The 26408-nt window shown below is 43.2% G+C and overlaps 1 long non-coding RNA gene across 1 annotated transcript; it reads right to left on the bottom strand.

Annotated features, from left to right (window-relative positions):
* Nucleotides 1-15663: 15663 nt before the first annotated feature.
* On the bottom strand, nt 15664-26363 carry LOC144484325 (uncharacterized). Its single transcript, XR_013496078.1, has 3 exons — nt 26106-26363; nt 21146-21278; nt 15664-16049 (listed from the first exon to the last, which is right to left on the bottom strand). It is a non-coding gene; the product is annotated as an uncharacterized LOC144484325 (long non-coding RNA).
* Nucleotides 26364-26408: the final 45 nt, after the last annotated feature.

Below are 26408 nucleotides of genomic sequence, written 5' to 3'. Positions count from 1 at the left end.
CCAATCTTAGCGTCTTCTGCAAACTCACTAACCATGCCTTCTATATTCTCATCCAAACCATTAATATAAATGACAAATACCAGTGGACCCAGCACTGATCCCTGAGGCACAGCGCTGGTCACAGGCCTCCAGTTTGAAAAACAACCCTCTACAACCACCCTCTGGCTTCTGTCAAGAAGCCAATTTTGTATCCATTAGATACCTCACCCTGGATCCAGTATATTTAAACTTATGCAACAACCTACCATGTGGTACCTTGTCAAAGGGCTTGCTGAAGTCCATGTCGACAACATCAACAGCACTGCCCTCATCTACCTTCTTGGTTACCCCTTCAAAAAGCTCAACCAAATTTGTGAGACATGATTTTCCACTCACAAAGCCATGCTGACTGTCCCTTGCATCTCTAAATTCCTGTAGATCCTGTCTCTCAAAATACATTCCAACAATTTACCCACTACAGATCTGAGGCTCACTGGCCTATTCCAATAGACATTACCGATCTCTAATTGCCCTTGATAACTTGGTGGTGAACTGCCTTCTTGAACGGTTGCAGTCGTTGTGGTGTACGTAAACCCAGAGCGCTGCTAGGGAGAGAATTCCAGAATATTTTCGAAGTGACAGTGAAGGAATCTAGTACATTTCCAAGTCTGGAAAGTGATAGTGGTCCGATGTGTCCTTCTAGGTTTCAGCTGTTGTGTGCTTGAAATGTACCGCTTCAGGAGGCTTGGTGAGTTCCTGCAGTGCATCGTGTATATGGTGCAGACGGCTGCATTGGTGGTGGAGGGCATGAATGTTTGGGTCCATTAAAACTGATTTCAAACAATCGACATGCAAAGCAAAATGAATGCTTTCTGAGGGGTGCATGCCATTATGCACGATAATGCTGCGATGGAGGAGACAATCTCGATCTTGTTTATCCCTGCATCCTAATCAAACAGGATGAAGCAATAATATAGAGAGAGCCTTGTGAATTGATCAATGACACAACGACTACTAAATAAATAACCAGAGCTATAAAGCCACCAAAAAAACAAGGATAATCTAGCCAGCACAATAGAAATGTTGTCCAGAGAAAAATAAACATGGAACGAAACGACTGGAATAGTCAAGAGGGCTGGGACTGGTGTAAACATATCTATTAATCTCCATATGTTCTTTTGTCTGATTTCTGACAGCTCCCACGTGGGCAGTTTCATGATGTTTCTGGTGGTGTGTGAATGTGTTTGTGAGAATGAATGTTATTGTGGCATGGATGGTCGATGGAGTCTGTCGGCATCATTTGTACTGTCTGGGAATGACTTACACTTTGTGAGGAACTTATATGATGCACGGGACTCCTACTTCTGTTATGTGAGTCCATTCGATAGCATGTGACTGTCACTGTCATTTCGATACTAAAACAGAAAATGCTGGCAAATCTCAGCAGGTCTGACAGCATCTGCAGAGAGAAAATAGAGCCAACGTTTCGAGTCTGAATGACCCTTTGTCAGAGCGCTTCGCTCCACAGACGCTGTCAGCCCGGCTGGGGTTTACCAGCATTTTCTGTTTTTGTTCCAGATTCCAGCTTCCGTAGTATCTTTTAATATTAGCATCATTCCAATTTTCATTTGTTCTAATGTCACTGAGCTATGCTGCCTGCTGCCTCGTGGCTATAATATTTTTTAGCTGTATCATTATAATGAACATTTCACATGATAAGCATGCGTTCCTTTCGCCCAAGTATTAAGTAATTAAATTCAAAACTACCAGGCTGCAGGAGAGATAAAGATTAGATCGTTACCTCCCTGGAAGATCGCAATATTCTAACCCCTCCCAGAATGAACATGGAAAATGAGTGCTGAATCTGTTTGCTCAAGTAAGTGTAAATAATTGTGAAAATTAATTGCGTCCCTGTAGATTTTAAACAGTATTAATGTGGGTTCCTTAGACCTTGTCACAAAGAATCTTTGTGTTCAACTCTCATCGTTTCTCATACAGAATGCATGAATATCTAGTGTAGTTTATGCCATTTACTATCCACATATTGCAGCCATTGGAGTTCTGGGTAAGTCGTGATACTAAATCATGAACTTGACGCATCATTGAGTTATTAAGTTAGTGTTGATTATGGTAATAAAGAACATGACATTATTGTTTCCAGATATCTTCTAAAACCTTATTTGCACAGTGATAGCTTGTCTTTCCATCACTTAAATATGTATTTTATTTAAACTTAAGCCTTACTCGTTAAGTCTCTGACACATTCAATACTCTGTGGCTGTTCTTGCCAGCATATGTATACCGAGGTGAGGTTTTTCATATCTTTGTAACCTATAGTTCCTGGGCATTCAGCTACAGGGGTTAACGTGAGAAAACATTTCCAGCAATACAAACTTTGGTCATGATTCCAAAATCAGCGGGCACAACCTCCCAGTATTTACTCTGTCAAGCCTCTTGAGAATTTTATTTGTTTCAACGGGATCGCCTTCACTCTTCGAAACTCCAGACAATATATATCCTTTTTTTCACTTCTCATTACGGAACAATTAGTGTCATTGCTCAACATATTGGAAATGTATTTTCCCAGCAAGCGGGATTTCTGATTAAAACACATCTGATGCTCCTTAAATTGTGTTAATTTGACACATCATACTTACTGAAAATATTCCCGTGGAATCGTAACAAGCCAAACCGAATCCTTATCACATTATACATTTTAACCACACAGATGTAACTAATATGGCAACCATATTTACAGGCTGTTCTGCTTATCTATTACATGGTCCAAAGCTTGAATGCCGAATTTTACATGCAACCCGGAGATCTTCAGCCTTTCGGTCCTAAAATTTGCAATTCCCGCCTTGTGCCACATTGCCTTTCTTGCTCACTCTGCTCATGACATAGTTTCCTTAAGTGTATCTCATTGTCAAGTTATTCAGCATTTAACTTAATATCGCCTCATGTTATTAGGTGTCAAATGTTGCTGCATTGCTTTCCTGTGAAGCGACTTGAGACACACTTTGCGTTAAATTTGCGACATTAATGGAGTCTGCCCTTGTAGCTCTTTTTGAAATATAATTGACCTTGAAAAGCCAGCAATAGCTGTCTTCCATAACGAAGATAAACCGGCAAAAATGTCACAAAAAAACCGCCACACCCATGTGTGTGCTTGGAATTTGTTGAATTAATTTTGCTTTTGCTCTCAGTTAACTTGATGGCTATTGTGATCCTCTTCCGAGGAAGGTGTGGACTCTCCAAATGCATCACTCGGTATCTGGTTTCCATGGCAGTGACAGATCTCTTTGTGGTTGTCACCGCTTGATATTCATCCGGATTATTGACATTTATTTTCCAATAAGTTTTATGTCGTTGACTCCAGCCTGTACTCTGAGTACTGTGATAATCTATGCCGCCACGGAGAGTTCTGCCTGGTTAACCGTCGTTTTCACCTTTGATCGTTATGTAGCCATTTGCTGCCAGAAACTGCAAGCAAACTATTGCACCGTGAAAACTGCAGCTGTGGTGATTGGAATGGTCTGTTCATTGAGTTATATAAAAAGTATTCCCTGGTATTTTATGTATGGACCGCTCTGTATAATGAACAATGTGCCATGGTTTTGTAATTATAAAGTCAAGGTTCTTCACTTCCTTCTCATGGACAGCCAATGACTGGTTTGCACGTATATTAAATCCCATTCTGCCATTCCTTCCGATTTTGTTGTTTAATGTACTGACCGTCAGACACATCCTGGCGGCCAGTAGATCCCGCCGTCGACTCCGGGCTCACAGCAGTGCAGATAATCAGAGTGATCCAGAAATGAAGAACAGGAAGAAATCTGTTGTTTTACTCTTCGCCATCTCGGGAAGTTTCATTCTGTTGTGGATGACATACGTTGTGGATTTCCTCTCTGTGAAAATTACAAATGAAGATTATTTCGGAGGATGCAATTTCAATGACCCAAAATTCGTTCGCCAGGAAAGTGGAAACATGCTACAGCTGCTGAGCTGTTGCGCTAACACGTGTATTCATGCAGTGACGTAGAGGAAAGTCAGAAAAGCGTTGAAATAAGCAGCAAAATATATTGGCAGTCTCATTGTAAGCATAGTAAAGTAGAAAATCCAAAAGGTTTGGTTTAAATTACGAATCGAAATGTATCTTTTTAATCACTGAATTTTTCGCCTTGACTTGTGGGGTGAAATTGGTCTTTGGCAGCTCTGTAAGAAACCTACTTCGTGTATCCCTTTTATTCCACTGAGGTGTCAATTGAAGACAGTTGTATCACATGTAAAGAAGGCAGCTGCTTTCTGGTCACCAGGCTGATGTGACCAGTCCCTTTCATTCTGTCTCCATCCTTCCTTAGAGATTTCCTCTTAAGAACATAAGAATCGGCCGAAGAGAGGCCACTCGGCTCCTCCAATCAGTGCTGTCATTTGACATGTTAGGGACCAATCTTCTTCATGAAACAATAAATCTGCTCTGTCCCTTCCTTTATCCCTTAAACCACTCAGTGCCCCAAAATCCATCAACATCAACCCTGAACATGTTCAACAATTGAATAACCACAGCGATCTCATCGTGAAAACCAAAATTATCAACAATTTGAGAGCAGCTATTTCTCATCATCCCAGTCCTTCTTCATTAATCTGAAACTCTCATCCTTCACACTATCTGGATGGAGAATAGCTTCTGAGTATTCACGCTGTCAACTTCAAACAGGAGTTGAAACATGTCACTGAGAACTTCTCATGATCTGAATCCAGACACTCTATACACATACTATTCAATTTTCACCCGGTCTCTCTCGCAGTTCCTGCCTCCGGATACAAAAAGGATAGTATCAAGTGACCTCGTCGGTTTGAAGGTCTTCAGAGGTCAGAAGTGAAATGCTAAAATAGATCAGTGAGAAACATTATTCGATTATTTGTCCTTGCATGAATCATTGAACTAGTTTAAATGCAGGTACTCTTTCTTTGAGAAAATGTTCCACACATTCAGGCCATCAGGAAGAAAATCAGCCGGTCACAGCCCTCAGGATCTTCAAGGTTTCAACCAAGTGGCTTCTTAATCTTCGCAATTCTCACACATTCTCTGCCTCTAATGCACATCTGTTATGTACCCTGCTAATATTAAATACGAGGGTATCCCAGAACCTAGAAAAGTAACTTGGAACACTGGTGCTTAATGGTTTATATTTCAATTTGGTGTCCATTTAGTACGATATGCAAACCCGGGAGGAACAGTCAAGTCTTGTTGTGATCATTTAATAAAGAACATTTATCAACATAAAAAGAAAAGCACATGACAAGCATGACGATAAAACACCAATACAGTGCACGTAACTACACTAGTGGCTATAAATACGCACGATAACATGAAGTAACCCCTTTTTTCCCAACAACGAACTTTTCCTGAAATCTAACATGCCCCTTATTGCCAAACAACAACCAATATTATACAACTGTATGAGCATCTAGAGCATATAAGTTCCAATTCCCTGAACGATCACATTGAAGTTACCTCTTCCAAACCTGATTGTATTCCCCCAATCATATATGTAAACCCTTGCTTTTCTGACTGGCATGTTAGTTCACTTATCAATAGCCCCTTCTTTCAGCTGTCCTCATAAATTTCCTTTTTTAAATTTATATTACCCAATTTTCTTTTGTTTTAATAAGTTTATTCCTAATCTAAATTTTTCCCAGTTCTGGTTTGTTTCCTGGCTCCTCGTGTTGAAAACCCTTGTGCCAATCTGAAGGATTTATCCTTTAGGAAATGGAACAAAGGCATAAAAGTAAAACAAAATGAATGTGCAGAGGGAGTTCCGCTCCTGGATAGTGGACAAAGAAGAAAACGAATGCACACAGTCAACTGAGGACGACATTTGGAATAACAAAGATGAAACGTGGCATGATCTAGGGCAAAGCCACCTCCTTCATTGGAACCCCTTCCATGCATTGACATATATCAGCCCTCGTTAACGCCTTTTGTCAAGATGCATCACCTTAAATTCCAGTTTTCACTCATTTACCAATTCTGCTAGTCTGCACCGGTCCGTTTGCAGCTGAAAGGTACAATTCTCAATCTGTGACACAATTCGAAATATTTAGAAATTTCAATGAATATGACAAGAACACGGAACATATATAGTGCAGAACAGTGATACTAGCACTGAACTTTGGGGGAGCAACAATTGTTTATCACCAAAAATTAGGTTACGTTGACATTTGTCCCTGAGGCAAATGGGGCAAAAATGAAATTGTTCAGATTACTGGTTTGAATAGAAAATAAGACTATTTTGGGATGGACTACAGACTGCACGTTACCGAAGTACATATGTACATAAATCGCAACATGTTAGCATTGCAGATACGGTACATATTTAGGAAGGCAAACAAAATGTTCTGAATATACAGAGTGTTGGTGAAATCATCGCTCAACACAATTTTCTTGTCCTGAATTAAGAAGGGTTATACGTGCATGGAAGCTGTTCGGGGAAGATTCACCACGTTATTTCCAGAGAACATTTGCTTGAATTATAGCAATATGTTAAGTTAGAAGTGCCGACATACACTGGAATATAGATGAATGAGAGACCATCATTTGGAAACATAACCTTTTCTCAGCGTGTTTGACAACATAGATGTGGAGATTGGAGAAAGGAGAACTCGTGGCACAATTTCAAAATAAGAGGCCTCCAATTTAGCAGAGATTAGGAGGAATTTCTTCTCTTAGATGTTTTTTTGTGGCCTTCCAAAGATCGAATGCTGAATTGGACATGTTTCTGATCTACAACTGAGTCAAAGGATACGGGGCGCAGGCAGGATGGTAGATTTAAGTCTACAGTTAAATTAATTGGTGGCAAAGACCGATGAGCACATGGTTTTCAAAGAGCAATAGCATTAACAGCTGAATGAAATGAAATTCCACAGTTATTAGGAACTGTCGGCTAGTGAATATAGGTAAATTGTTATTGCAAGGAGCGAGCCTGGAATGGAAGGGCCGAAAGCTTGGATGTGCTGCAATGATTCTGTGATTGTATTCCATGTGGAAGGAGGTGGATGAAGTAGAAAATCTCAGCAATAGTGATCATAGTATCAGAAATTGATGTTACCAATAGAACGGTTGTGGGACAATATAAAATAAAAACTGGTTCAGAAACCGTGTCACCGAATTCAGGAGAAATATTGATCCAGTAAACTGCAATCTAATACCGTTAGGCACTAACGTATTGGATCAGTGGGTGTGGTTAAGAGAAAATTAATTCTGTTACAGTTGCAAACCGTTGAGCACGACATAAGTCCAGCTGAGAGAACAACAGTGAAAATAGAGAGGCAGAACTATAGAAAACGATAGACAGAAAGAATAGAAAGAGAAATAGGGACACACACGCACAGACAGACAGACAGACACACACACACACACGCACGCACGCACACGCGCACGCGCACGCACACAAACACACAATAATCCAGCTCAGTTTCTGTTCAATGCCAACCCAGAGGAAGATAATACTCGGAGATAATTAATACCATTGCATATCAACTGGAGATGAGACCGAGTGCAATGCGTCTGATGGGGCGATAAAAACGGGAATGTGAGAAAAGAAAACTGAGATTGTGGGAGCGAGCGAGAGAGAGAGAATGACAAACCTCACAGTCAGGCATGCGGGAACCACATAAAGAGATTTGCGAAAAGAGTCTGAGCAGGTGGAGAAAGCCCAACCGACGAGATAGTGAACCACATACAGACAAATTTAACTGTCGAATGTAGTTAATAGAATGTACATCACATTGCTGCGGCAGTTGCAAAATATCACAACTTGTGTGGAGTCAAAACGTCATATTAGAAAGAAGGAACATTTTTTGTACGGGTCTCTACTGACCTGACCTGGTAACGCTGTGTGTCCCAGTACACAGGAATACATCGCACTGTCAGAGAACTGCGCACAGTGAATGCTTAAAGGAACAGTTCTTGCTGTGTTATCTAAAGTAGCATAAAGCAGCCGCTTCCCAAAGGCAGTCACATTTTTTCCAGTGCTCCTTTTTTCCAATAGATATTGAGGGTGTTTCTCTGGGTGCTGAATATACCAGAAGAAAGCAGAAGTATGTGATGTCGAATAATTGCAGTTTAGCTTCACACTGTCTCCGTAACTCACTCTGATACTCGGTGGATCCTGAAACACTGCCTCCATTTCCTCACTGGCCTGAATGAGAAGAATGAATATCGATGTCAAAAAGAGAAAATGATGCATAATATCAGAATGCAGAACACAGCAGCAACACAGCTTTGGACCCTTAGTAATAGGTTTATAAAGCCTGCATCACCCACCCGACACCTCAACAGTGGAACTAAATGAGCCAAAACCTGAAATGAAAACTTGAATGTATATCTGTGCGACCGAAGAGCGGAAATGGCAACTTAGATGACAGAATGACAGGTTTTCTGACAGATGTCACTTTCCATCAGCCCTCCAATCTATATCACTAAAATCGATGACCTGATTATCACTTTGTTCTTTGTGGAGTTTGAAGCGCGCCCATTAACTGCCACGTCTTCTATATTCGAAGACTTCTTTGGGTGTAAAGCTCTTTGTGAAGTCCTGATGTCATGAACGGCAGTATATAAATGGAAGTCTTTCTTTATTGCCTTTGAGAGACAGCGTGCGAATCAGAATCAGAAGATGGGATGCAAACGTTTACACTGAGTGCATTTTAACCGTTACATCAAACTCAATATCAGGAGTTTCTTTCTCAGTATCTTTCGGAATCTGTACATCTTCGTGTCACTCTATAGCTCTTCACCTCGACAACCCTATCTCTGAACTTATTGTGTCCCTCACCATGTCTCTGCACCGGGAAGGAAGATAGTGGAAGAAATATGCAGACAAATTATGCAACAATAGTAATGGAGATTTATATTGTCTCGTATTAATTATATGCAAGAAGTCGGTAAAGGAGGTAACCGAATAGCTTCTACGATTGGTTTTAGATGCTTGTATAATCCGAAATGTTGGAAGAAACACCAACAAGGGAAGATTTGCTATTGTATCTTGTAGTCGGGAAGAAAGCAGATCAGATCCGAGAAATAACTGGAGGGGAACTTTCAGCAATACAGATCATCCTTCCTCATTAAGAGGTTCGAGATGAGTAAGTGTTTGACGGAAATCAGCTAACCACTTGATACAGTGACAGGTATCCTGAATGGTACACTGTGAACCAGAATGTTTGAGTGATTCAGGTAGATGACTGAAAATTCAATAAAGAAACTCTCATGTCTGTTTGAGTTACATTGCTGGAAGTAAGCTTACCAGCGCTGCTCCAATTACGTTTGCATAAGGAATATGGAGTTTAGGGAATGCAGTTGATGAAAAGATCAATAATTGTCTTCGAATCCATACAGTGCAAAAGGAGGCCATCAGACCCTTCGAGTCTGCAGCGACTCTCCGACAGAGTATATTTTCCTGTTCCTCTCCCCTGCTCCATCACCGTAACACCACAGATTTATCGCGACTATTTATTCTAACCCACAAATTTTTGACATGTTGGCATGCTAAATGCATCTAACCTGCACATCCTTGAACTGTCGGAGGAAAAGGGGCACCCCACACAGACACTGGGAGCATCTGCAAACTCCACGTAGCCTGGAACTGAACCCGGATTCCTGGAATTATGAGGCAGCAGTGCTAACCACTGTGACACCACTGTACCAATTAATGACAGCCAAGCACACACGATGGGTTGAAGGGCCCATCGCACGATCTGCAAATGTTTTGGATTTGCAGGATTCCCTTGGTGGATTACACACTTCCTTGTGCGGATGTGAGCAGTGAAGGTAAGGTGGTGCTGCTCCATTGGATGACTGTCGATAAAACGCGAAATGCAGCCATGGTCTGCTCCACTACTTTTGCTTTCACCGTCTTTGCCCGGGTGCAGACAGCAGCGGAATGAATCGCTTCAGCAACTGCTGATGGCGAGTAGTGGGGCTGATCAACAAGGAAGGATCACTGCTTAAATCTGGTGAACATTATCCATTTCCAACCAATCCAAGAGCAGAGAACACACGTGACTTTAAATGTATGTCGCTAACTTTAGCTATCTGCTTCTTATTTACACCGCCAATCTCATGGTCTCTACTAATGACGGATTCATTAAATGAGACAAATAGAAAGGGCACATTGATTGTCAGGTAGCAATGTGAAAACACCGCAACGACGGTAAGTCACGCCACCTGCTGGTGGTTTCGGGTAGCTTTGTTTGTCGAGTTTGTCAAACTCTGTTGTCACCCTTTGAATTATTTGAATTAATTTCCAGTCATTTGATAGCGATAAGGAGGTTTACAAAAAATGAGAGGTTGGTATAACAGAGAGACGGAAGCAATGAGACAGAGTTATGAGGAAAGTCGCATAAGACACAGAAGGAACCAGAAAATGCGATTCTTCACAGCTCTCATTTATTGGCGGGGAATATCCATCAGTTCCGGCAGAGTAGCCAATCCTGTCTCAGGGAAATGCCCCTCAGTTTCTCAAAAAATAAAACCAGATTATAACAGGGGCTACCCTTTACACTGGATTGGAATCACCGGCCAAATTAGAGCATTTTGTTACTTTGTATCGAGATGTATACACGGAAACCATGTGTTCTCCATGCTCCTTACTGATTATAATGATCTTGCTGCCCGGCGGGTCCATTATTAAATGTTAACCATGTCATCCAGTGGTTATTTTTGAACCCTGACTTTTGAGCTAATCTGTATTTGTGTGACATGAATGAGTGGCAAAACTTCAGTGTTCCAGGCTCATTTCGAATTGACAATTCGGGAAGGACAGTGTGGACTGGACTGCCGTTACTTGATAATCTACACTACCCCAGCTCTCCTCTGGTACATGCAGTCTTCCGGGGAAGCTCCGAGATATTTGCTGAAGAAATATAGCTTAGGGGGTGAAGAAAGGTCCCCAAGCCGAGGTTCTCTGCAGATTTGCTGAAGGGAAACAAAACAGTTCCTTTATATCTTCTGTCGAATAGTGCCGTGTATTTCCGTGCGATGGAGACACATAGATACATAGAGCGGATCCAGGAGACGAAACTCCCCAGAATGGGAGTTCCAGTTGGTGGCCAGAGGATGACGCTGTCACACCGATAAATAGGGACAAGAATTAAACTCACTGGGAGTCACAGGAATCTTCCGAAAAGAACAAAATATAACTTCCCACAAGAAGAGGTGAGGGACACTTGCGGAATTGTATTAGTTGGTTTTAACTCGCGTACATAATTAAACTCGCCGTTATAAATCTATTTGATCTATTTCGTTGACTTCGTGTTTTGAAGCTGTTTCCGTGCCTCTCTGTAACATTAAACAACTCTTCCTCATCTCCCCTTTTAGATTTCTGGAGCCTTTGGCCCGAGACCAGTTCTCTGGTTTTATTTGATCAGAGTGTGTTGTTGGGTCAGAAACAGTTTATGAAAAATGAACAGATTTCAGAACTCATTGACTTTGATCATTCAATTGAATTTCACAATGTTTCCCAAACAGTATTCAAATATTCATCTGATTTACAGAATCACGGAGCAGCGACAAACAGGTGAACAAGCCAGATATGATAAGAAGTTTAATGCTACCCTGGTATCAGGTGGAGACAGTCAGGGAGATGTGGAAATTGGCTGCTCGGATTTGTTTGAGAAATCAAAGTCACAACTTTATGAAATGTGTTCAGGGTGTGCAAGCTGTCTGGAATGTAGCAATATTGATCAAATAAACGCTATGAACAGCTCACCCTCAAAGGCCCACAGAAACTGAAAAGGGAGATGGAGCGAGTGGTGTTCAATATGGTTAGCAGGCACGGAAAAATAAGGAAAGGACAAATAGGGACTTCGGGATCAGAGGACGTCACACAAACATGGAGAACTGTCCGTCTGCTGTGTGTGTGGCGCTTCACGGCCATGGTTGACGGATGTTTGGGATTTTATCACCCAGGTCTGATTTTAGAGGAATACAGAGTTGATTAGCAGCAGAAGGGACGATTTAATTGACACATTCATTATGTGATGGACTTGTCGGCCTAAAACGGTTCTGCAGTTTATTTTCTCGGCCTCTCCTGGAAACAGTTGGGTGACAGTTGATCCGAGGTGAATGTGGTTTCCTGTCGGTTTGTGTTTGAGCGGCTGACAGCGCCGCTGCTCATTGTGGCTGCATCTGCCAGAACTTCTATACAGCAGCGAGGAGCTCTGACTTATCTTGCTGAGACAGTTTTTGTACAGGAGTCAGACTGCTTTCCATCACTGTGAGGCTGAAAGCGCAGTAATACACGGCCGCGTCAGACAACTGCAGATCCGAGATAGTCAAACTGATGGATTTCTTCGAGGTTTGGAGGTCAGCCGAGAAACGGATTTTAGCAAAATCTGCTTTATATTCATTACCCCCCGAGGGCTTTCTCAGAATGTACTCGGGCTGGGAGTCTGGATGCTGTCGGTACCAGTATAAATTATAGATGGTTTCTGCAGTATCATAGTTGCAGTTTAATGTCACCACGTCTCCTTCTGGCTTAACATGTGAGGACAGCGGCTGAGTGACAGAATCTCCATGGCTCAGACCTGGAAAATATGTTCACATAGATAAAGAAAAGAGTGATGTGTAATCAACAGTAAGATTCCACCCAAGTTTTGGAAATGAGAAAACTAACGTGATGCCCAGAAATACCTGTTAGAAATGCCCCCCACACAATCCAAATGACGAGTATCTTCATTGTCTCTGTCCGCTCTGTGAAAGCGGAATTGGTTATTTGAAGACACCCATTCTAAATCCCCACCCTTAATAATCTGACGACATTTCTCAGAGGCTCATGCGTCAGTTCCGTGTCTCGCCAGTGGCACCCTGAGATTGGTAACTGTTCAGATGACTATCAGTGAATAGAAGCTCCCCGACCTGTACTACATTCGGTGTCACTGTTGGGCGAATTGTTCCGCTTTGGAAACGGGATGTCAAGAAAAAAACCTTCATTTTGTTATTGGAACGGAGGAGCAAGGAGTGTTGATGGATTTGGTGGATTTCCAATCAATGTTCTGTGCACATTCTCTTAATTTTAGCATCCAAGCATTAGTGCCTGAGACTCAGTGAGAGTCCAGAGAACGGTGGAGGCTGTGGGCCAGTGAATAATTTTAAAACTGAGTGAAACCAACATTTTAACGAAAATGTATGCCACGGTTCAAGAAGATCAAGGCAGAAAAGTGGATTTAAACGGAAAATCAGATGAACTGTAATCTGACTGAATGTTAGAGCAGATTTGCAGGCAGCCTAATTTTTATGTTCGAATGTTGAGATATCGGTGGATGGGCTGTGAATACCATGCAATCTTCTTTGTTTTACTGAAGGTACAGAGAAATCAATCAATGAAGTCTCGTTGCCTGTATATTATTCCTGAGATAATGTAAAGCGTGTACTGTGGGTGCTGTCCTGAAAGCTGGCCATGCACTGTTGGAGAACAGATATCCACTCCATCTGACGAAGGAGCTGTGCTCCGAAAGCTTATGGTATTTGCTACCAAATAAACCTGCTGGACTTTAACCTGGTGTTGTGAGACTTCTTACTGTCTGAAATCAGCAGGGTTAGGATAGGAAATTGTCATGGTGCAGCTAATTGTGACATTGCCGTTTCTTCAAAGGTCCACTCAGAGACAACCCGATGCACTGTGTGGTTGTGATCCCATTCTGATATAATGTACTGGGAAGAGTCAACTTTAAGAACTTGCGCTTTTTCTTATTAATTATTATCAACATGGGGGTCACTGGACAAGTAGTTCAAGGGCCCAGAATAATGCTTTGGGAAAATTAGTTCAATTCCCACCATATCAAATCGTTATATTTCAATTCGACTTTGGAGAAAAATGGTCAAAATTTAAATTTAGAAAAGTCAAGGTTAAATTTAAATGTGATGAATTGATATTGAAAGCTAGTCGCATTGATGGTGCTGGAACGCTTTCACTGCAAATCCACCTAGTTCACTAATGCACTTTGTGGAAGGAAATATGCCATCCTAGCGAGGCCTGGAATGTGTGCGATTGCAGAATAACAACAATATAACGAATTCTCAAATATCCCAGCCCGGTTCGAGGACAAAAGGTGATGGACAGAAATATTGTCTTGTCACCGACGCCCAATTAATAATTTTTAAAAAGAGTTCATATCATTTGAATAATGGCAATGCCTGAGTTACAGCGGTCAGGAGAACAGCATATTCTTTACTTTCAATTGGGAAGGAAACGCTAAGTGAGAAGTGAGAAAATTGATGAGGAGAGGTCGGTTGTGGTTCTGCTTCCTTCTCCCCGAGTCTATGACTCTACAGTTCGGAAAAAATCCCCGTAACACTAAGGGGCAATTTAGCATGACCAATGCACCTAACCTGCAAATTTTTGGACTGTGGGAGGAAACCGTAGCATCTGGAGAATACCCAGGTAGACACGGAGAGAACGTGCAAACTCCGCACAGACAGTCATCCAAGGCCGGAATTGTATCTGGGTTCCTTGCGCTGTAAGGCAGCAATGATAACCACTGTGCCACCGTGCCGCTCATTTAGTAATGCAGGACACGTGAGGTAGGCCAGAGAGAGGGGGAGACAGAGAGCAGAAAAAATAGACTGTGGACTTTGTTGCCAATAGCAGCGGTATGCCAATGGTACCAGAGACATTGTCCGTGTCATTTCAAGTTTGGAGAAACATGTGACGACTGCGCCCTCTGACGGTGACTCAGGGTACGTGACACTGTCCGCAAGTGCAAGGTTGTCGATGGGCAGACTCCAGCGGTCTTTTATTGAGAGACGTGTTTTCAAACAATTCAACTATGTAAACACACGCTAGGGAAATATAAATAAATTGAAAGAACAGTGCATTCTGTGTCATTTCTGAATCTCTTCCTTTCTGTCCTCCCCCCATCAGTTGGCTTTGTATTTCGCACTCGTAATGTCTCACTTTCTTTCATTTCTCCTTCCATACTTTTCTAATTGGTTGTACTCTGCCTGTAATCCAAAGCAGAAAACGATTTCCAGAATGTTGACGCAAGGAACGGCGATATGGTTCAAAATGAGGATGGTGTGTGGCTTGAAGTGGTGCCGCAGAATGTGGTGTTCTTGTGCATCTGTTCCTCTTCTCCTGAGAGATGAAAGAGATTCCGGATTTCGAAGGTGCTATCGAAGCAGGGCTGACGGGTTAATTTAATCAAAGTTTCAAGTACATACATTAACTTATAATGGAAGAACAAAGAACAAAGAACAATACAGCACAGGAACAGGCCCTTCGGCCCTCCAAGCCCGCGCCGCTCCCCGGTCCAGGATTGAATCCTGAATCCAGGATCCCCGCCCAATTTTCCAGCCTATCTACATCCTAATATCCTATCCACCGAGCTGTCCCTCACAGCTACGATGCTTTGTTCATCACAACCTATTAACTCACCCCCACCCGCCCATTCCAGACCATGTGATCTCCAGGGAGAGGCGAAAACCCAGAGTGAAAACCCCAGGGCCAATATGGGGAAAAAAAAATCTGGGAAATTCCTCTCCGACCCCCTGAGGCGATCGAAACGAGTCCAGGAGATCACACTGGCCCTGATCGGAAAATGCTTCCCAACCCTATTCATTTCCACTTCTAGACTGTGGTTTTGTTGGTTAACAAATAAGGATCATTGGACACCGTTATTTTTAAGAAGGTTTGTTTACTGATGAGAAACGTTGCGCAAACCTGGTTATCCAGATTGCCGAGTGACATTGATTTATAGAGTCCACTCTCTAAGCCTCTTGTGTCGTCCACCTCCTCCTCTTCCAGTTACCATGCCCGAAGAGGGCATTGGTGACCATGGATGTCCATTTGATCGCTCTGTGATTTCAAAGTACTCCAGCGGTCTGTCATTGACTTCTGCAGTATTGTTGACCAGGTATCGGTTCCGTTCCCATCACCTGCCATCAGCAATACCGAAAGGATTTACAGGCTGATAATCAACGTGTTGACCTCGTTAAGAACATGACCATCAAGTTTGGTAGTTTGTGTTCTGTGGAACGAAGGGAACTTGGCGTGTTTGTCCACAGATGTCTGAAAGAGGAAGGGGATGTTAGTAGGGTGGTGAAAAGGGCGTACGTGACACTTCACTTTGTCAATCATGACATAGGTTGCAAAAGCAGGGAACTCATGTTGGAACTGTGCAGAACTTTGGTGAGGCCACAGCTTGAGTACCGTGTGCAGTTCAGGTCGCCACATTCTCGGAAGGATGTGATTGCAATGCAGGGGGTGCAGAAGATATTTACCAGGATACTACCTGGGATAGAACATTTAAGTTATGAAGCAAGGTTGGGTAGGCTTGGCTTGTTTTCGTTGGAGCAGAGAAAACTGAGGGGCGACCTGATCGAGGTGTACAAGATTATGAGATACACGGACAGAGTGGATAAAGAGCAGCTATTCCCCTTAATTGAAGGGTCAGTCATGAGGCAAAATAGGTTCTAGGTGAGGGACAGGAGGTTTCGGGGGAATGTGAGGAAAGCCTGTTTACCCAGAGGGCGGTGACAGTCTGGAGTACGCTGCCTGGGAGGATTGCAAAATCTCTTCCCAGCATTTTCTTCCAAGTCCCGCAGTTTGATTTGAAACAGCACAGCTTCTGTTTGTAGCTTCACCACAGGCTCAAACTTCACCACAGACTCAAACTTCACCACAGACTCAAACTTCACCACAGACTCAAACTTCACACACAGACTCAAACTTCACCACAGACTCAAACTTCACCACAGACTCAAACTTCACCACAGACTCAAACTTCACCACAGACTTAAACTTCACACACAGACTCAAACTTCACCAGACTCAAACTTCATCCTCTGGGCACATCTGTGAGGAAAACACTTTCTTTCTCTCCTGGGAAATACAGAGACAGAGAAATTCTCTGGAACTGGAATGAGAGCTAAATATACTGAGGGAGAAAATGTTTGTGATTTTGTGGAACCTGTTTTTATTGTCTGAACTTTGTAAAGTGTAATTTATCCTGTCTATTCAAATACTGTTTCTTAATGCATGATTCAGTGATGTTAATTTTAGATTAATTTTTAAAGTAAAATTTTTTAAAAATGAAACATTGTCTTTCAGTTTATTCCATTGGGATTTGTGGGAATTTGTTTATTATAAGGTGACCATGAGGATCGTAACAACATTGATATGTCTGGTGTTGTTATATGGTGCATAAGATGTGGAGATGCCGGTGTTGGACTGAGGTGGGCACAGTAAGAAGTCTCACAACACCTGGTTAAAGTCCAATGGGTTTATTTGGGATCACAAGCTTTCAGAGCGCTGCTCCTTCTCACCTGATGAAGGGGCAGCGCTCTGAAAGCTTGTGATTCCAAATAAACCTGTTGGACTTTAACCTGGTGTTGTGAGACTTCTTACTATATGGTGCATATTAGGTTTGTTATTTATGGATTTGTATTACAGTTGATTGTGTTTAATTCCAGAATAGTATTGTAACTACTCTGTATATTTTCCAGTCAGAGAGTCAGCAGAGCACAAGATAAATCAATTCAGCAGCTTGACTCTGTGCCAAGTCTCTGTCGGGGAATCCACTCAGTGCCATTTTTCCTCGATATCCCTGTTCCCCAGTACGTTTAATTCCTTCAAGTGCCTGACCAAATTTATTTTGAAATCACTGGTCGTCTCCACTTCCACCACTCTCATTGTCAGTGAGTTCCAGAACATGATTGCTTGCTCCCCAAGTCATGTTCTTCCGCACCCATCTGTATCTCTAATCATGTAATAGAGTGCTGAATATTGCATACATTTTTAGTCCACTAAATATGCAAATTTTCTATATGCTTAGACACAACCCTGTGTGAAGATTTCAGGAATATGTGTCCTGTACATGAAACAGTCAGCACGGATCTGTCGATTAGGATGAATCAGCACCCTCAGGACAATGTCTATTTCAGGTCCAGCAAAGTGAGAATGGAGGGAGAGTGTTTGGGATGGAGATTTACAAATTTTCAAGGATGAGAGGAAAGAATGTTTCACAGAAACCAGAATTGTCTGTTCTGAGTTTTTATCCTGGACTGGCAGCAATGGTTCTTGTGAATTTCTTTCACAGGCTACTAGAAGGGGAGAATTTACAGACACAAATCTCAACAAACATGACGTTAGGACCTGACAGAGTCACCCAATTATTCAGGATCTGAATACCATCGGCATTTGAAACTAGAATGGAAAATGTTTGTCTGTTCCTTCAAACTGTTTAAACATCAGTGTGACTAGAAAATCACTGAGACACATTCACTCGAGTGAGAGTATTCCAGTGAACTGACTGTGGAAAGAGCTTTAACCAGTTACACAGCCTGGAAAAGATCGAAGGATTCACAGTGAGGAGAGACCATGTATGTGTTATCTGTGGGGTCAAACCTTCATCTGAACCTGGAGATGTACAAAGACACGCAGACCATGGAAATGTAGGGACTGGGGGAAGGGATTCAATTGTCCCTAGAAGCTGGAAACCCTTCGATGCAGCCACACTGTGGAGACACCGTTCACCTGCTCTGAGTTTGGAAGGGGATTTCGTGATTCATCCACCCTGAGGAATCACCAGCGACTTCACATCAGGGAGAGGCCATTCAACTGCTCTGAGTGTGGGAAGAAATTCAGCGATTCGTCTGCCGTGCTGACACACCAGCGGGTTCACAATGGGGAGAGACCATTCACCTGTTGTGTGTGTGGAAAGGGATTCACTCAGTCATCTACCCTGCAGAACCACCAGCGATTTCACACGGGTGAGGGACTGTCCCCCTGCTCAGAGCGTGGGAAGGGATTCACTCACTCATCCCTCCCACTGACAAACCAACGCATTCACACTGGGCCGAGGCCATTCATCTGCTCCGAGTGTGGGAAGGGATTCACTCAATTATCTAGTCTGCTGAGACACAAAGGATTACACACTGGGGAAAGGCCATTCATCTGATGTGTGTGTGTGAAGTGACTCAGTCAATCATCCAGTCTGCTGGAATACTGAGGCACTGACCCCAATAAGAAACCTGTTCAATGCTCTGACTGTGGGAGCTGCTTTAAAACCTGAGCCTACCTCAGGGTCGACCAGCGCATTCACCCTGAGGAGACCCCGTTCAGGCACTCTCACTGTGCAAAGAGGTTTAGAACATCATCTGACCTACTGAAACATCAGGGAATTCACACTGGGGAGAGACCCTGATCATTCCCACTCACTTTCAGCGATTTCTCATAAAACCTACCAGATTGGAAGCTTCTGCCTGAAATTTTATTTTCCCTTAGTTTCCAAACTGAGACCATTCACCTGCTCAGTGTGTGGAAAAGGATTCACTTGTTCACCCAAGCTGCTGAGACACCATGGCAGTCACACCCATTAGTGACCTTTTGGATGCTCTGACTGTGGCTGTTAATTATATCAATAGAGGTGAAGTTTATTCAGATGGAGGGCACTGATTAGATAGTTATAATGAGCAGGTAAAAAGTGGGACTCACTAATATAGCTTGGAGTCAGAGTTGAACCTGTAATGTTTGATTCTGTGAACAAATCTAGACAAAATAAAGATTGACTCCACCCCAAGGCTGTCAGGATTATAACATGGTAACACAAAATGCTTGTCTAATGGTGAAGGTTGGAAACTAAAAGAAAGTATATTTCAGACAGAAGCTTCCAATCCCAGCAGCTTTTGTGAGAAATGACTGAAAGGCAGTGGGAATTGTCAGGGTCTGATTACCTGCTGATGCTCTCAGAGTCTGAACCATACAACCAGTGGAAGAATGAAGTGGCGATGTGGACACGGGTTACATCCCGATCAAGGAGGAAACAAGATCTGGCCTTGGCATTGTCACTTCCTAACACAAGGAAAATCAGCAACAAAGCATTTTCTGATCAACCAAACTGCAAGTTGATAACTGCACTGGCACGGATGATTCATGTAAAGAATTCACTTCAGGTGGTTGGAGGGTAGAATCCCTGTCAATTGGTCTATGGGAGAAATCCCTAATTACCCTCTGTGCCGGGCGATCGCCCTCCTGCTTTAAAGGGATACAATTAGTTCCATTTTCAGTCATCAATTATCTGATTGTTCCATGAAAAGAATTGCTCGAAGCAACAAATTATTGGAGATACCAGAAGAGGGTTTCTTCATGTGTAACGTTTGTACTGAAGAAGAAAAAACATCTTTCTCTTCGATTTGTTTTGAAACACTGTTTGTGTGAATTTTTGCGATCCCGGTCAGGACTGTTAACGTTTGCAGAGAAATTCGAACACCCAGTGATTAACTGAAAGAATTACATCACAAGATTCCACATTGTTAAACAAAAACAAACTTTACTGTATGTTTAAATAAAATTTAAAAAGACAACACTACAAATTGAATACTACACTCAATAAAGATTTATGATATAAACCTAGTTCTATTTTTTTACCTCACCCCAAGAGTTTCTTTATACTTAATGATATCTTGAAGGTTCATTCACTTCTGTTCCTAGGACCTCCCAAAGGTATGTCAAAGCTCTCCACAATTCACTTTAATTCTCCCCAGTACTCCAGATATTCTCCAAGCTCCAAGAGTTTATGTGAGTCCATCCATTATCTTTTCACGAAACAAGCCTCCAATTTTCCTTTAAGCTCTCAAACTGTGGACTCCTCAGTCCAAACATGAGCTTCACTGCATTCTTGCTGAGGGATTTAAATGTTGGAAACACCCCTGGTTTCTAATGGTCCTCGAGGCTTCTAGTCCCACAGCTGGTTCACAGCTCCTGGTCCCACAACTGGTGGCTTCCAAGCTAACTGCAGACTGTCCGCTGTCTATCTGTGGAACCAGGTCATTGATTGGAAAGGACTCAAAGGTTACGGGGAAAAGGCAGGAGACTGGGATTGAGATTTATCAGCCATGATCGAATGGCACAGCAGATTCGATGGGCCGAATAGCCTAATTCTGCTCCTATATCTTATGGTCTAATTCTAACCAAGGCTCCACCCTCAATCACATATCCCCATGGTAACAGAGACCAGGTGGAATATCTGACAGATATTTAGCTTCAAAACTAAACCCTTTTTCCCTGAGGTCTGCATGAAGAATTCACCTGACAAAAACAGTACAATAATTGTCAGACTCAATGTCTCCAGCTAAAAGATCCAGCTGACCTTTTACAGTTCTTACCTCTCGAGTTTTGACTTCTTAAACCAACATGGACCATGCTTTGTGACTGCGAATTCCGTGAGGGTGTTTTCATCAGATTCTCAATCCAGGTTTTCCATTTTTTAAAAGCAATTCTTGCAACTAATTCATATTTCTAAAACATAGGAATTATGAAATTAGATTTTTGTAACAAAAACAGGAAGAAATGGAAATGTATCACCTTCATAATATCCCAGTTAGAATATTACAATATACAACATGCTGTATATCTTAACAACAGCCATGATCTTATTGAATGGTGGAGCAGGCTCGAAGGGCCAAATGGCCTCCTCCTGTTCCTAAATCCACTGTTTTCCTATGTTGATCTATCTTATAACCTGCAATAGGCATAATAATCCCTCCATTGTCCACTTCACAGTCACAAGTCCAGCTTGGTAACAGCACACTGCTGGGTTCCATGTCCAGAAATCTCAGTCCACTGAAGATGGAAATTACTGCTTGCAGTCTTTTCTGAAACTTTTCTTCTTTCAATAATTATAGTCCAAAGTTCCTCCTGCAAAAGGAGAGTCTTCATTGCTGTTCATTTGTGAATTTTCAAGTTCTATTTTGAAAACAGTCTGTTCAGAGTTCACATTTTGAAATTTATTTTCTTCCATGTTTGCAGTTCCTCCATTGTTTAAATCCAGAGAGAAAATTCCACTCAATTCCACATTGAAACTGTCTTCTTCCAGCTCAGTTATAGCTGGAGCTTCATTTTTAATTTCATTTCCCAGACTCAAACATTCTGGATTCTCTTTTGGAGAGAGCAAGGTCAAAATGGTTTCTGTTTGTGTCAACAACTCATTCCTTCATTGGTCAAAATTTTCTTTAGCCATTTTAAGAATGTTGTTAAAACGCATTTTACATTCTAGCAAAACAGTCTGATGTTCCTGTTTCCATTATCTGGGGTCTTGGGTTTCAGAAATCGAGGAATTGAGAACAAAAGCAAGGAAGTTACACTGATAGTTTCTAAAGCTGTGGGTGAGGCCACAACAGGATACGGAGCCCAGTTCTGATCATTACACTTTAGGAAGGATGTGAGGGTCCTTGTGAAGGTGGAGAAGAGATTTATCAGAATGGTTCCAGGAATAAGGAAGGTGACAAGAATGTGGAACTCACGACCACAGCGATTGGTTGAGGTCAATAGCGTGAATACATTGAAGGGGAAGCTGGATACATACATGAGGGAGAAAGGAATAGAAGGATATGCTGATGGGGGGAGATGAAGAGGTGGAACATCAATACTGACACAGACCTATTGAGCCGATCGGCCTTGCCCTGTGCTGTAGACTCAATGGAACGTCAACCAAATGTATTTTAGATCTACCTAGAGATGTGGATCATTTAGAATCATAAAAGAACTCCGACAGTGCAGAAGGAGGCCATTTGGTCCATCGGGTTTGCACCGACTCTCTAAAAAGAGTATCCTACCCAAGCCCCCTCACCCATTTCTCCCTGTAACCCACACAACCTCAATATCTTTGGTGACAAAGGGACAATTTAGCACGGTTAATCCACCCAACCATCTTCGGACTGTGGGACAAAATCTAGGCACCCAGAGGAAACCCACACAGATACGGGGAGAATGTGCAACTCCATACAGACAGTGACCCAAGACCAGAATGGAACCCGGGTTTCCTGCCTCTGTGAGGTAGCAGTGCTAACCACTCTGCCATCACGCCACCCTGGTGGAAATGTGCTCTCCCTGGCTCAAATAACATCAGCCCACTTGAAGGAAAGCCATGAGACCAGACAGTGAGCAGACAGAAGCCCTCTGAAGGGCTTACACTGTCAGAGTAAACATGGTTCAGTCCTGGATGTGATTAACAGCAGAATCCAACTCCTGTAATCACTTGTGAATTCGCTGGTGTCTCAGCAAGTGAGACGACCGTTTAAATCTATTCCCACACTGGGAGCAGCTGACCTGCCTCTCCCCAGAGTGAACTCGCTGGTGTGTGAGCAGATTGGAGATCTGAGTGAATCCCTTCCCAAAGTCAGAGCAAGTGAACGGCCTCTCCCCAGTGTGAACTCGCTGGTGTGTGAGCAGATTGGAGATCTGAGTGAATCCCTTCCCACAGTCAGAGCAAGTGAATGGCCTCTCCCCAGTATGGACTCGCTGGTGTGCCAGCAGGGTGGATGAATGACTGAAACCCTTCCCGCACACAGAGCAGGTGAAGGGTGTCTCCCCAGTGTGAACTCGCTGGTGTATTAGCAGTTGGGATGATGTTCTAAGTCTCTTCACGCAGTAAGAGCAACTCAACGGTCTGTCCTCAGTGTGAATGCGCTGGTGGCCCATCAGAGTCTGAGAGCTTTTGAAGCTACGCCCACAGTCTGAGCATTTAAACGGTCTCCCATTCGTTTGAGTGACATGGTGTGTCTGCAGGGTGGATGAATGACTGAATCCCTTCCCACACACACAGCAAGGGAACGGCCTCTCTCCAGGGTGAACTCGCTGGTGCCTTCACAGGGTGGAACGATCACTGAATCCTTTCCCACTGTCTGAGCAGGTGAAAGGCCTCTCCCCGGTGTGAACTCGCTGATGTGTCAGCAGGCTGGATAACTGAGTGAATCCTTTCTCACACACAGAGCAGGTGAACGGCCTCTCCCCAGAGTGAACTCGCTGGTGTCTCAGCAGGGTGGATAACTGAGTGAATCCCTTCCCACACACAGAGCAGGTGAACGGCCTCTCCCCAGAGTGAACTCGCTGATGTCTCAGCAGGGTGGTTGATATACTGAATCCCTTCCTACACACGGAGCAGATGAACGGCCTCTCCCCAGTACGAACTCGTCGATGTGTGTCCAGTGCAGATGAGCACTGGAATCCCTTCCCACAGTCCCCACACTTCCATGGTCTCTCCATGGTGCCAGTGTCCTTTTGATAATCAGTTGATTCCACATCCAAGTACAGAACGTATGTACAGTTTCTCCTCGCTGTGAATGGGGTGATGTTTTTCAGGCTGCGTTACTGGTTGAAGCTCTTTCCACAGTCAGTTCACTGGAACACTCTCACTCAGGTGTGTGGGGTCTCCATTCTTGTCCAGTCACACTGATGTTTGAAATCTTTTCCCACAGACAGAACAAACAAACATTTCTTCTCATACATTCAAACGGCAATTATATTCAGGTCCTGATGAATCCAGTGACTTTGTAACATCTTGTTGTGACGTTTGGTGTGAGATTTCAGTCTGTAAATTCTCTCCTTCTAATATCCTGTTTATCGAAGTTATCAGTGTAAGTATAGAACTGAAATTCAAAACAGACAATTCTAGTTTCCATGGAATATTCTTTGCTTTCTCATTCCCTAAGGTTGTAAATCTCCGTCCCACACACTCTCCCTCCAATCTCACTCTGCTGTACCTAATATACACCCTCCCAATTCTCCTGAAGGTGCTGATTCAGGCTGATTGACAGACCTATGCTCCCGTCCAGTACAAAGAGACCTGAAAATCTTCATACAGGCTACTAGCCAATGTCCACATTACTAAACATATTATTTGATCAGCAATAGAAAGGAGATGTGAAGAACAATTTTATTCACGAGTTGTCACAACCTGACCTCACTGCTTCTGTGCATGGTGGAATCAGAAATGATCAATGATTTGAAAAATAAATCAGATAGGTGTGAAGAAATTAAAAAGGGAAAAGAGTTATGGAGGGGAAATGGGACTGAGTGGATTGATGTACAGAGAGTCAGCATGGACTTCTTCCAACTATCACTGGAATATCTACAAAATTTCAGGCAATGTAGTGGAAGACATGCCCTGTCTACATCAATGGTGACAAAGTGGAAATGGTTGAGAGCTCAAGTTTCTCGGTGTTCAGATCACAACAACCTGTCCTGGTCCCTCTATACTGCTGCTTTAGTTAAGAAAGCCCACCAACGCCTCGACTTTCTCAGGAGGCTAAGGAAATTCAACATGTCGACATGTCAGCTACGACTCTCACCAATTTTTACAGGGACACCACAGAAAGCATCCCATCCAGTTGTATCACAGCTTGGTGTTGCTGCTGCTCTGACCAAGAGTGCAAAAAACTAGAAGGGGTGTGAATGTGGCCCAGTCCATCACGCAAATCAGCCTCTTATCCATTGACACTGTCTACATTTCCTATTGCCTCAGAAAAGCAGCCAGCATAATCAAGGACCCCACGTATCCTGGACATTCTCTTTTCTATCTTCTTCCGTCGGGAAAAAGATACAAAAGTCTGAGGTCACAAACCAACCGACTCAAGAACAGCTTCTTCCCTGCTGCCACCAGACTTTTACAAACAAAGAACAAAGAAAATTACAGCACAGGAACAGGCCCTTTGACCTTTCAAGCCTGCACCGACCATGCTGCCCGACTTAACTAAAACCCCCTACCCTTCCGGGGACCATATCCCTCTATTCCCATCCTATTCATGTATTTGTCAAGACGCCCCTTAAAAGTCACCATCATATCTGCTTCCACTATCTCCCCCGGCAGCGAGTTCCAGGCACCCACCACCCTCTGTGTAAAAAACCTGCCTCATACATCTCCTTTAAACCTTACCCCTCACACATTAAACCTGTGCCCCCTAGTAATTGACTCTTCCATCCTGGGAAAAAGCTTCTGACTATCCACTCTGTCCATGCCCCTCATAATCGTGTAGACTTCTGTCAGGTCACTCCTCAACCTCCGTTGTTCCAGTGAGAACAAACCAAGTTTCTCCAACCTCTCCTCATAGCTAATGCCCTCCACACCAGGCAACATCCTGGTAAATCTTTTCTGTACCCTCTCCAAAGCCTCCTCCTTTTGAATGGACCGACCTCATATTAAGCTGATCTTTCTCTTCACCCTTTCTGCACTCTCTCCTTTCCTACTCCCCTATGTACTCTATGAACAGTATGCTTTGTCTGTATACCGCGCAAGAAACAATACTTTTCACTGTATCCCAATACATGTGACAATAAATCAAATCAAACCCATTGCTGCATTTCCTTCCTGAAGCCACATTTGTCCACTGGGGCCTGGCCCCGGGAGGAAGCGCTGCAGCTGCCGTTGTGTTGGGTGTCGAGGCGGTGCCGCTCGTTCCTTATTGGGGGTGTTGAAGCCTCCACTGGGTGTGTGGAGCCTCCCCTCCCACCCACTGCCCCGAACGCTGCCTCCGCTTATCCGCCTCCTCCCCGCCTGAAGATCAGACAAACAAGCGCCTGTCCCTGGACATGAGCCGCACTGCGCATGCCCAACGTCACAATGCCCGGGGACTGATTGACGGCAGCTCCGGA

Source organism: Mustelus asterias, unplaced genomic scaffold, assembly GCF_964213995.1.
Source record: "Mustelus asterias unplaced genomic scaffold, sMusAst1.hap1.1 HAP1_SCAFFOLD_100, whole genome shotgun sequence".
NCBI classification, from domain to species: Eukaryota; Metazoa; Chordata; class Chondrichthyes; order Carcharhiniformes; family Triakidae; genus Mustelus; species Mustelus asterias.
This window is presented reverse-complemented; position numbering and strand designations above follow the sequence as displayed.